The sequence below is a fragment of the Malaclemys terrapin genome, chromosome 15 (assembly GCF_027887155.1).
Source record: "Malaclemys terrapin pileata isolate rMalTer1 chromosome 15, rMalTer1.hap1, whole genome shotgun sequence".
Taxonomy (NCBI): Eukaryota; Metazoa; Chordata; order Testudines; family Emydidae; genus Malaclemys; species Malaclemys terrapin.
Genome location: NC_071519.1, coordinates 11,663,110 through 11,675,994, shown reverse-complemented (window position 1 = coordinate 11,675,994; position 12,885 = coordinate 11,663,110). Strand labels below are relative to the sequence as shown.

The window sequence follows — 12,885 nt, the reverse complement described above, 5'->3', positions numbered from 1 at the left end:
GAGAACCCTCCAGCAAAATCAGTCCCTTAGTAAGATGTAAAATCCTTTGTTAGGCTTAAAATCTTTGGAAACATGTTTGCTAAAGTTGGTGAAATTTCATAAACACGTCTATTGTCATGGAGATCACACACAGTAAATGAGTGTCCCTTTTTCTAAAAACAATGAACATTGTTATGAACACACTAAACCTCTGTGACGGATTCATTTAAAATAATGCCTTTGTTTCAGGGAGTGAAATAGGTAGCAATCTGGAACGACGACTTTCTGAAGGCTTAAGGGTACATTTAAAATGTAAAATCAGCTTAGAAATACTGATTAAGAAAATGTAAAACAGAGAAGAGCTGCATCCCGTATCCCAGAATGTTTAATGTTGCGTTCAGCAGGACAGCTGCCTCGCCCTTACTACAAAGTTTTTGTAAATAAATGTCTGACAAACTTCAGGGCAGATCAAAATACCTGTGACTGACATTGTTTATTCCCAAGTTCAGTGTTTTTAATTAGGTACCTTCTGCGTGTCCATTCTGCGTGAGGGGGAGGGTCCGGGGTCTCTGCGGGGAACTGTGACTCTCCGCCACCGCGAGGCGGGTCACGTGTCTCGCTGTCCTTTGCTGCCTCGTCCCTCCCCCCGCGCTGCTGTCGCAATAATACTGCGCGGGGCCCCGTAAATCCTAAAAGCGGCCCTGTTAGGCTCCAGCCGCTCTGGAGAGCTTAACCCTTTATGGAATAGAACATTTTTAATATTGTTTCTCCTAAGAGCTAATGGGGGATCAGGCATGAGTGGGGGTGAAGAGCAGCCAAACCCTCCGGGGTCTGATCAGAGCCATGACGGGATTCCCCAGCTGCGTGCAAAAATCTGTCAGATAATCCCACAACTTTCAGAAAAATGTTTCTGGGGGAGGGGCCATATTTTAGGAACCCCTTTGTCAAATGACCCCTAATGTGGTCACGGCCCCAGCCCTAGCCCCCAGGAGGCACAGCGGATTTCAAGGCAATCCAAGTACGGGTGCAGAGGTTCGAGCACTAAGAAATGTCGTCCTGTAAACAGAAGGGGGGTCTCAATTTTACAGACAGTGGAGCTGACGCTAACCCTGGAAGTTGCCAGCTCTCTGGCCGGACACCGGCCGGAGGTTTCTCTGTGGCGCAGCCTGTCTGCACTGAGGGCAGGAGACGTGTGTGTCCGACCCCTCCCAGCACTGGGTGAGTCGGGACAGACAGAAATTGCGCCCACAGTCTAGCGGGACAGGTGTGAAATGCACCAGAGTGACGGTGCACGTAGAGCTTCACCCTGGAGACTTCTCCGGGGTTCCCTGCACAGGGTAAATCCGGCTTCTCTGAGCCCCCGTCTGCAGCACCCACCGGGCACTTCCCCTTCCTGGCACCGACTCCTGCTGTTCGCTGAGAGCCGGGAGCCCCTGGGAGAGTCACGGCCCCGGAGTCTGGGGGGGAAATGTACCAACCTGGATGGGTCAAATCTCCCAAGTCAGCGGCCAAAACTCAGGAAAATGATCCCCCAAATCATGTGGGGTTTTTAGATTCTGTTGTGGGTTTGGTGTCTGACCCCCCAGTGGGTGGGTGGGAATTAGCCGCCCCTCACCCACGTGTAGTGAGTAAAGTGATTTTTGTCTCTCTGTACAAGCTCCCCCCCCCCGCTATCTGCCCAGCCCCCACTCAGACATTTATCTGGCCCCAACCCTCAAATCAATCCTCAACCCCCCCGTCAGTTCTGCCTCCAGATCTGATGGGAGATCCCAATCCTACCCCTCCCGCAGCCCCTCCACCTCTGCCCCTCACCAGGCCCTCCCCCAATCACCCCACATCTGCCCAGACTCCCCCCCCCCCCGACATTTATCTGGCCCCAACCCTCAAATCAATCCTCCCCCCTCCCGCATCAATTCTGCCTCCCGATCTGATGGGATATCCCAATCCTGCCCCCCCCCAGCTACCCGTCCCCCACAGGCCCCTCCCAGCCTCACCTCTGCTCCTCCGGCAGCTCCTGGGGTCCCCCCCAGACCCGGGGGGTGCAGTGGTGTCCCCGCTCCCCGCCCAGCCCGGTGCGGTGGGGCCGGGCCAGCTGCTCGCAGGGGGGCGGAAGAGGAAGTGGCTGATCTGACTCAGGTGGGATCAAACACAATCCGGTTCCCCTCCGGATTGGCTACTCTGCACGGACTCCGGAGCAACCTCAGTAGCAGCAGCTGACGCACCCCCCCCCCCCGGCATTGCAGGGAGCTGATGGGGGGGGCGGTTATGCAGTGGCTAAAGCGTGTCCCGCGGGGGTAAAACAGGGGGCGGAGGGGGCACGGGGCAGGCTCCGGGGCGGGGGGAGGAGTTGGGGGGCAGAAAGGGGGAGGCGCTGCCAGACAGCGGCACGGGAGGGGACGGACCCCAGGAGGGGGGGGTCAAAGTTCCCACAAATGGGGTGAGGAGGAGCCACCTGCCGTGGTCCCCAGAACAGGGCGTGGGTGGCTTTGGGGTCCTGGCTCGGGTCCGTCCCGGCGACAGTGTCTTGTCTACACTAGGACCCTACAAGGAGGGAGAGAAATCCCCCTAGTCCCGGGGCAGAGTCCCACACTGCAGAGCTCAGCTGGGGACTCCCTGGTGTCCAGGATCCCACGCAGCACCCAAGAGCCCATGGGCTGGACAGGAACACGCCGTGGGGCGGGGCGCGGCGCCGTACCAGTAAGAGATTTATAGGCCATGCCCCGTACCTGGAAAGACATAGGAGGAGCAGAACGTGGGGCCCTGGGCGACCCCACTAGGGTGACGAGATGCCCTGATTTTATAGGGACAGTCCTGATTTTTGGGTCTTTTTCTTATACAGGCTCCTATTCTCCCCCCCCACCCCCACCCATCCCCTGTCCCGATTTTTCACACTTGCTGTCTGGTCACCCTAGACCCGGTGCCAGCAACTCCTCCAGCGCCGCTGTACTGCCCCCCGCCCAGCCCTGTCCTCCGGCAGGCTGCAGCCCAGAGAGGAGACGCAGCAGCTGGCGGGGCTGGGGGGCAGTACAGCGGCGCTACGGTTCCTGCGGTTCAGAAGTCCCCGGTGCAGCGGGAGGAGCACACGCCCCCCCCCCCAGTTAATGTGGGATGGATCCTGGGGAGGGGTGGGGGAGAGCCTGGGGCCCTGGGCTGGGGGCAGGGCAGGGAGGAGTCACATGGGGGGGTTACTTTGGCATGTCACATGCCCCCCCCCTTTAGGTGGGGCAGCATATGGGTAAGAAGTGAATTCTGCACCACTGGCAACACCTCGCAGTAAATCCCACGGTCTCATCACAGCGACAAGCTGGTGAGGTCCCTGTGGATGCTGGGGTGACCCCGCTAAGTTGGGCAGCAAATCCCAGGACTCTGCCCTCAACAAGGGCAGCTGGGAAATTAAAAGGGAAGAAAGATGAAGAATAGTTGTTAATGCTGCATTGGTAGGTAGGAGTTAACAGGAGCTGAGAAGTAGCTTTAATAACCACAGAGCATATGGAAAAGGGCGGGGGGGGTGGGGAGCGTCAGGGGTCATAGAGATGAGGAGCCAGGAAACTGCAGATGGGAGTCCTCCAGCATCAGAGATGAACCAGGAGACTGTGTAGATGGGAGTCCTCCAGCATCAGAGATGAACCAGGAGACTGTGTAGATGGGAGTCCTCCAGGGTCATGGAGATGAACCAGAAGGCTGTTTAGAGGGGAGTCCTCCAAGCTCTCAGATACACAGATAACTGAGGCTAGAGAAGCCGATTTTTTCGTTCTGGGTGGCTGTGTTCTGCACTCTAAGTGGAAGGGCTGTAATTTAGGGGAAAGAAAAATTCGTATTTTTCACACACATTGGAAGTTGAAAATCTCTGTTAAGTGCACGGCCTTAATCATGGAGATGCTCCCGACACCGACAGAATCATGACTTGGTTTGGTTTGTAGATTCAGACTTGAAGCTCTTTCCCTTAGGAGCTGCCTCTCACACTGTGTATGTATAACACAACACCGTACGCAATAGGGCCCCCGTCATGGGTGCAGCCTCTAGCTGCTACGGTATTAAAATTAATCCTGGGATCAATGGAAACAATTACTGTGTCATCAGACAAGAATGAAACAGGGAAAGTTGTGGTGGGAGGAACAGGCCGAAGATCAGCAGAGAGAAACTCCCCAGCCTAGCGATCTCAATTCCCAACCCTGCAAAATCGTACACACCTTTCCTCATACTGTGCCAATGGCCCCATTGATTCAATGTGCCTGAGCTACCGTCAGGCAGACGGTAACGGTGTGAGGACAGGGGTCTTGAGCTGAAACCCGGCTCAGGGATCAGAATCTCTCTCTCTCTGTCAGTGTATTTCCTGCTAACACACGTAGAGGCCAATGGTCTGATTCTCCTCTCCCAACAACTTCACACTGGTGTAGACAGAACAAGGGGTTCCAGTGGGATAACATCTGATTCACACCAGGGTGAGGGAGAGGCGAATGGCCCTGTGAACCCAGTCAGACTGTTCCTGGTTTGTACTCAGGTCGGGGGGAGGCACAGGAGTTCAGTGAGTTTTATCTCTATGGGAAGTTTGATGAGCCTATGACAGGGCAAGGATGAGGTTGTTTGGGTTGTTGCCCTGTATTTGAGGTGTGTATGTATCCCAGATTTTGATCAAGTGAATTGCAACTGTATTGTGTGGGTTCAGCCACCATGAATTAATAAAATAGACCACCTAGTTAGGGGTTAATTTGAACAAGCAGGGCTTCTGGAGGCAAGGTGAAACATTGATTGGATATTAGGAAAAACTATGTCACTAGGAGGGTGGTGAAGCACCGGAATGTATTCCCTAGGGAGGTGGTAGAATCTCCATCCTTAGAGGTGTTTAAGGCCCGGCTTGACAAAGCCCTGGCTGGGATGATTTAGTTGGTGTTGGTCCTGCTTTGAGCAGGGGGTTGGACTAGATCAGTGGTTCCCAAACTTGTTCCGCTGCTTGTGCAGGGAAAGCCCCTGGCAGGCCGGGCCGGTTTGTTTACCTGCTGCATCCGCAGGTTCGGCTGATCGCGGCTCCCACTGGCCACGGTTCACTGCTCCAGGCCAATGGGAGCTGCTGGAAGTGGCGCCAGTACATCCCTCGGTTGGTTGGTTTGGTTGGGTTTTTGTATTTGTTTGTTTGTTTTGCTATTTAATTTCCTGGTATTTTAAATGGAAAGAGGCTTGTTTTAAGAGTTAATGATCATTTAGGCAGTTGTACATGTTGCAGCTGATACAAGACTGAGATAAGAAAATAACAAAAAGAGCTAGGGAGAATTTGGGGTTGACAGCCCCCACTCCCAGCTTCCTCTGCCCCCCACCCCATATCACCGCTCACATTTCTCCAAACGAAATAATAAATCATTATAAAGAAACACTGGCAGAGGTGGATGTCACCCACTTGTTTGCAGTTCATTCTCCGATTTGTGTCCAAGGTGGGTTTCAAACGTCATCGTTGGTAGAATCTGTGAATTTTATGAAAGGCTGTTGTCTTTGTTTCGGTTTGTTGTCATTCTGTTTTGAAGCCAGCTGTATCTTGGGAACAACAAGATCAAATAACCCTACATTTGAATCACTAACCCTACCCTGCACTCCCACAAGGCATAGTAAATGTCAAGACAATCCAGATAAGCCCATCGTTTTAACAGGAGGGAAAGGGCTTCTCTACACAGTCACTGCATAATATCAGAGAGACGTGAAGTGGCCCAATCACCTCATGGAGGTGAATACAGCCTGAACCATTAGCTCTACAGTGTGTGACGGAGCCAGGTTTGTTGGTTGGTTGCTTGGGGTTGGTTATTTTTAAGTACCTTAAGAACATTCTGCAGGGATCAGTTCTAGAACCAATATTAGTCAGTGTTTTCATCAATGGAAGGAACTATACAATCATTGCTCAGAGAAGGTGCAGCCGACACACAGATTGGTGGGTTGGTAAGTAAGGCGGAGGCCGGAGTAGTCCTACAGAGGGAACTGGATCACTCGGTAAACTGGGCCCATTCAGACAGAAGGCACGTTCACACAGCCAAATGCAAAGTTAGATCTCTGGGAACAAGGAATGCAGGCCAGACCTACCGACCGCAGGGAGCTCCGGGTCTCCCTTGCTTTCATAGAATATCAAGGTTGGAAGGGACCTCAGGAGGTATCTAGTCCAACCCCCTGCTCAAAGCAGGACCAACCCCAACTAAATCATCCCAGCCAGGGCTTTGTCAAGCCGGGCCTTAAAAACCTCTAAGGAAGGAGATTTCACCACCTGCGTAGGTAACCCCTTCCAGTGCTTCACCACCCTCCTAGTGAAATAGTGTTTCCTGATATCCAACCTAAACCTCCCCCACTGCATCTTGAGACCATTACTCCTTGTTCTGTCATCTGCTACCACTGAGAACAGTCTAGATCCATCCTCTTTGGAACCCCCCTTCAGGTAGTTGAAAGCAGCTATCAAATCCCCCCTCATTCTTCTCTTCTGCAGACTAAAAATCCCAGTTCCCTCAGCCTCTCCTCATAAGTCATGTGCTCCAGCCCCCTAATCATTTTTGTTGCCCTCCGCTGGATTCTTTCCAATTTTTCCACATCCTTCTTGTAGTGTGGGGCCCAAAACTGGACACAATACTCCAGATGAGGCCTCACCAATGTCGAATAGAGGGGAATGATCATGTCCCTCGATCTGCTGGGAATGCTCCTACTTATGCAGCCCAAAATGCTGTTAGCCTTCTTGGCAACAAGGGCACACTGTTGACTCATATCCAGCTTCTCGTCCATTGTAACCCCTAGGTCCTTTTCTGCAGAACTGCTGCCTGGCCACTCGGTCCCTAGTCTCTAGCAGTGCATGGGATTCTTCCATCCTAAGTGCAGGTCCTTGTTGAACCTCATCAGGTTTCTTTTGGCCCAATCCTCTAATTTGTCTAGGTCCCTCTGTATCCGATCCCTACCCTCCCGTGTATCTACCACGCCTCCTAGTTTAGTGTCAAGCATTTCCTCATGTGATGCTTGGGCTCTTCCCTGAAACAGCCTTTTCCAGCAGCGAGGTGGGTCTTGAGAGTCTGGGAAGCGGCCGTGTGAAACCACAATAAGAAATTTGACTATGGCGGGAGAGGGGCGGTGACTGGAAACGCTGTTCTGGCTACAGCTAATTAAAATGAAGTAGACACAGGCTGTACATTAGCTTCTTCCCCTCCTGCCTTTTCTGGACAGCTGGATGCTGTTAGCAGAGAGGGAATGTTAAGGGGAAGGATCTCTTTGCTGCATGGGTTTTCTCCTGCTGAATGTGTCCCTTGTGATCTGTAGCCGTCACTCAACCCCATTTATCTGGCTGCTGTTTCCTGGACCTCGGCCCAACACCCTGGGTGCTGCCTCTTCCCTCTCCGAGCAGCCCCCAATGGACCAAACCCCTGCACCCACATGGTGCCCCCCTGCAGATGTGGGGCCGTGGGGCCTGGATCCTGCACAGTGACCAGTGCTCTCCGCTCCCGCTGCTGTATCTGTTCCCATCCAACGTTGTACAAGATTGAAGCATTGTGGCCATTCTCTGGGGGCAGATTTAGTAGTGTGCATATGGCGCCTTTCAATAAATGGACTGAAACATCTGACGAGAAACAGTTTTTAATCCATGGAGCCGCATCCACACAAGCAGATGCACCAGTTCAAATAAATCCAGTTTTGACACCTATTTACTTAAATTACCCCCCAACCCATACACACATCCTTCCCAGACTCATAGAAGATCAGGGTTGGATGGGACCTCAGGAGGTATCTAGTCCAATCCCCTGCTCAAAGCAGGACCAATTCCCAAATAAATCATCCCAGCCAAGGCTTTGTCAAGCCGGGCCTTAAACACATCTAAGGATGGAGATTCCACCACCTCCCTAGGTAACCCATTCCAGTGCTTCACCACCCTCCTAGTGAAATAGTGTTTCCTAATATCCAACCTAGACCTCCCCCACTGCAACTTGAGACCATTACTCCTTGTTCTGTCATCTGCCACCACTGAGAACAGCATCCCTTCCCTGGTAGGCTGGAGGTCACCCAAGCTCCCCAGTCCCTGGGTCTCCCTCTCCCAGGCAGGCTGTGTCCCTGCCAGCTACCACCCCCACATCTGCCTGTCCCCAGCCCAGCTATTAATTCTGCCCCCTGCCCAGCCCCCACTTCACTTCTGCCCCCAGTACCCCCACCATCAGTTCTGACCCTGCAGCCCCCACATCTGCTCCTCCTGCAGGTCCAGGAGTTCGTCACCCCCCTCCCTGCTGCCCGTCCCTGGTGCAGAGAGGGAGGGATGGGGAGGAGCTTCCAGGAGACACAGAGATGAGGTATCAGGCGTTGGGTAGACAGGAGTCCTCCAGGGTCATAGAGACTAGGACGACTGTGGGTAGAGGAGCCCATTTTATCACTCCCAGTGGGCTCCTCCCCCAGATCCCCGGAGTCTTCCTGGACCATAGAGGACAGTGACAAACAGGCTGGAAGCTCCCTGGGGCAATGAGATTGGTTTCTCCAGCTCAATCAGTCCCTGATCCCTGTAGTTTGACAGCCCAGACCTAAGATCCAAACTAGCCCCTAGGGTGATAGAATTTGTATGATAGATATAGGGTGAGCAGAGGTCCCGATTTTTGGGACTTTTTCTTATATAGGCTCCTATTACCCCCCATAGTCCACAGGCAGAGGCCATAGAGATTAGGTTGCATGAGGCTAAAGCGGCTGATTTCAGGGTCCCCAGTCGGATAGTTGTGACGAACTGGGACGGTTCTTAATGTTTACCCTGAATACTGTGTGGGTGCCTCGGTTTCCCCTATGCAGTTCTTAAGTCTCTACGGGGTGGGATTGTTGCAGAGCAAAGGGCCAGTGCGCATAAATGGCCGACACTCTATCTCCTGGCAACTAATGGCCGGAGCCCTTCCCCCCTGCAAGGTGATAGTTAAAGGTGTGGGAGAACAAAGAGATCAAGTGACCTCCTGGCCCGGGAAAGAGACAAAGCCCAGAGGAGGAGGGGCTGGAGGGGGACGGGAAGTGAGATGCAGACGTGGGTGTCTGGCTCGCTGCCCCCCAAGATGGACCTGACTGAGGGGTCCTGTTCTCTGTACCTACAAGCTCTGTTTTAGACCGTGTTCCTGTCATCTAATAAACCTCTGTTTTACTGGCTGGCTGAGAGTCACATCTGACTGCGAAGTGGGGGTGCAGGACCCTCTGGCTTCCCCAGGACCCCACCTGGGCGGACTCGCTGTGGGAAGCGCATGGAAGGGCAGGGGAGGCTGAATGATCTGAGGTCAGACCCAGGAAGGTGAAGCCATGTGAGCTTCTTGCCCTGAAGACAGTCTGCTCCAAGGGAGAGGAGGCTCCCCAGAGTCCTGACTGGCTTCGTAGGGAGCAGTTCCAGAGCATCGCCCGGGCAGGGCCGGCTCCAGGCACCAGCTAAGCCAGCTGGTGCTTGGGGCGGCAGATTGTTGGAGGCGGCATTCTGCCCAATCCTAGGGCAGCATGGCCACTTTTGTTGTTGTTGTCGTTCCGCTCCAGCCGCCCTGTAGGGGGCAGCGGCGCAGAGAACTAGAGCGCCCTGCAGGGCAGTCCTATCTCCTAGAGCTGGAAGGGACCTTGAAAGGTCATCGAGTCCAGCCCCCTGCCTTCACTAGCCGGGCCAAGTACTGATTTTGCCCCAGATCCCCAAGTGGCCCCCTCAAGGATTGAACTCACAACCCTGGGTTTAGCAGGCTAATGCACAAACCACTGAGCTATCCCTCCTGCCCCCTCTTCCTTCCCTCCCCGCCGACTGGAGCGGAGCCCTCGCGGCAGGCGGCGGCACAGCGGGAGGGGCCATGTGGCAGCACCCCTGCTGTAGCCCTGGCCGCCCCCTTCTCTCTCTCTCCCACCCACTCCCTCCCCCTTCCCCCACTCCAGCCGGTCCCCCTGTACCCGCGCTCCGGCTGCGCCGCAGGTTTTTGTTTTTTTTTTGCCTGGGGCGGCCAAAAAGCCAGAGCCGAACCTGCGCCCGGGGACTCGGTGACAATAGTCACACACCCACACACCTGCACCCCATCTCAGAGACACAGTCTGACGCCACTGCTCGATCTTACTAAGAGCCAGGGGCAGATTCTCTCGCCGGGGACGGAGCCCGGCGGGAAAGTGAAGATCGGGGCCTCGCTAACCGCGTCAGAAAACGTCACCTGCCCCCGTTCACAGTCCAGAGAAACCCGGATCCTGCTGGGGACCCGGCCCAGGGGGGTCGTAGGGGAGGTGAGAGCCCGGAACTGATGCCCCCACCGCTCCACCGCCCAGATCCCCTCCTTGGGGTTAAGGTTGATCCGTTCCTTCCTCCTCACAGACTCTCTGGCCACCCCCATCGCCCAGCGTCCCTCATCCCCCACCTCCACCTCCATCTCCCAGCAATGTCTCCCAGAGGTGAAGCCCTCACAGCCCAGCACGCAGGGACATCGGTCAAATCTCTCCGGATTGTCGGGCAGAACCTGCCGCCCGCATTCCCATGTCACACTTTTCCCATCCGCAGAGAGGACGAGTTCGGGATGAGCCGTGTCCGGATCCAGAGTCACATTCACTGGCGGGGAGAGACAAGCAGAGCGTTAGGGGCAGAATTCAGCCCTGGGAGAAGCTGGGACAACATCCTTCACTCCCCATCTGCCCCATTCTGGCTGGGACAGTCCGGGATCCTGGGGGGCTGCCTCTGCTCAGGCTCAGGTGCCCCAGGCAGATGTTACTGCAGTTTCTCAACCTGGGTAACAGGACCCACTTCTGTGCCTTCTACTGTCACTATAGAGGCTGCAAGCAGCTCCCTGTTGCCCTCCAGGAGCTGCTCCATTCCCAAGGAAGGCATCAAAAACGTTTAATTAGGAGGGTCCAGATGAGGCAGGTACCAACTTTGGGAAGCTTCATCGCCCCAATGCAGTCGACGCTCCCAGCCCAGGGATCAGAGATGAAGATGCAGCCCTGGGGAAGAGCCGGTGATTTGAGGCCAGTGAGTAGGACGTAGGCGATGGCATTGGGTGGGTGTGATGGAGTGGGAATTTTCTGTAATATTTCGTAGGAATGCGGCGTGGGCCTCAGTTTCCCCCATGTGCTGTATGGTTAACGAGGGGGTGGGAAAAGGTTGTTTACCCTCTGCAAAGAGTCAGAAATCCAGGTGAGACAGGTGCCTGACTGTCTGGAGCCTGGGCCCATGTCTATGGAATGTCCCACAAGACAATGGCCGCTCCAATGACCCAATCATTTGGCGCCTAGCAACTAACAACCATGGATGGCTCAAACTCTGCAGGAAGCCAGCTGCGTTTGACCAGCGGGAGAAGAGGAGGTTACTTACCCGTAACTAGAGGTTCTTTGAGATGTGTGGTCCCTGTATTCCACTGAGGGTTTACGCATGCACTATGCGTCTGGAGCTGGAGAATTCGAAAGTAACGTCCGTTGGGCCGCGTACACACCTTTGATTCACCTCACAAGGTGATAAAGGGCAGGGCGGACTGACCATGCCTTCAGTTCCTTCTCCACCACAAATTGGACAGATCTGCAGCGGAGGGACAAGGGGGGGACTGGAATACGGGTAAGGACCACACCTCCAGTTAGTAACCTCCTCTTCTTCGAGTGATGGTCCCTATTGTATTCCAATGAGGGTGATTAACAAGCAGCACCTAATTTGGAGGAGGTGGGAGGAAGAGGTTGGCTCGGTGGAATGGTCGGAGGACGGCTGTGCCAAACGAGACATAGAATCATAGAAGATTAGGGTTGGAAGGGACCTCAGGAGGTTATCTAGTCTAACCCCCTACTCAAAGCAGGACCAATCCCCAACTAAATCATCCAAGCCAGGGCTTTGTCAAGCCTGACCTTAAAAACCTCTAAGGAAGGAGATTCCACCACCTCCCTAGGGAACCCATTCCAGTGCTTCACCACCCTCCTGGTGAAAAACTTTTTCGTAATATCCAACCTAAACCTCCCCCACTGCAACTTGAGACCATTACTCCTTGTTCTGTCATCAGATATCACTGAGAACAGTCTAGATCCATCCTCTTTGGAACCCCCTTTCAGGTAATTGAAAGCAGCTATCGAATCCCCCCTCATTCTTCTCTTCTGCAGACTAAACAATCCCAGCTCCCTCAGCCTCTCTTCATAGTTCATGTGCTCCAGCCCCCTCATCATTTTTGTTGCCCTCCACTAGACTGTTTCCAATTTTTCCACATCCTTCTTGTAGTATGGAGCCCAAAACTGGACACAATACTCCAGATGAGACCTCACCAGTGCCGAATAGAGGGGAATGATCACGTCCCTCAATCTGCTGGCAATGTCCCTTCTTATGCAGACCAAAATGCCATTGGCCTTCTTGGCAACAAGGGCACACTGTTGACTCATATCCAGCTTCTCGTCCACTGTAACCCCTAGGTCCTTTTCTGCAGAACTGTTGCCTAGCCATTCAGGTTGTATTCATGCACTGTAGCAGTGCATGGGATTCTTCCATCCTAAGTGCAGGACTCTGCACTTGTCCTTGTTGAAACTCATCAGGTTTCTTTTGGCTCAATCCTCTAATTTGTCTAGGTCCCTCTGTATCCTATCCCTACCCTCCAGCATATCTACCACTCCTCCCAGTTTAGTGTCATCTGAAAACCTGCTGAGGGTGCAGTCCAAACCATCCTCCAGATCATTAATGAATCATCCACCGCAGAATCTTGCACTGAGGAGCAATGCACAGCAAAGGTATGTACATTAGTCCATGTGGCTACCCTATCCAGGTCTGGAAGCGCCTAGAGTGAGAAACAGTCAAAGGGATTTCCTAAATAGTCTCACCCTCTGCAGGTTGAAGGCCAAGGTCCTGCAGACATCAAGGGAGTGAAGGAATCGCTCCTCCTATGAGTTGGTTAAGATGAATACAGGAGACAACCTTTGGCAGAAACTTGGGATGCAGGCACAGGGAAACTTTGTCCTTACAGAACATGG

General features: G+C 53.8%; 1 protein-coding gene across 1 annotated transcript in view; it reads right to left on the bottom strand.

Annotated features, from left to right (window-relative positions):
• Nucleotides 1-12,885, bottom strand: part of LOC128823032 (zinc finger protein RFP-like) — a 46,173-nt gene that overhangs the window by 23,553 nt on the left and 9,735 nt on the right. The window lies entirely within an intron of this gene.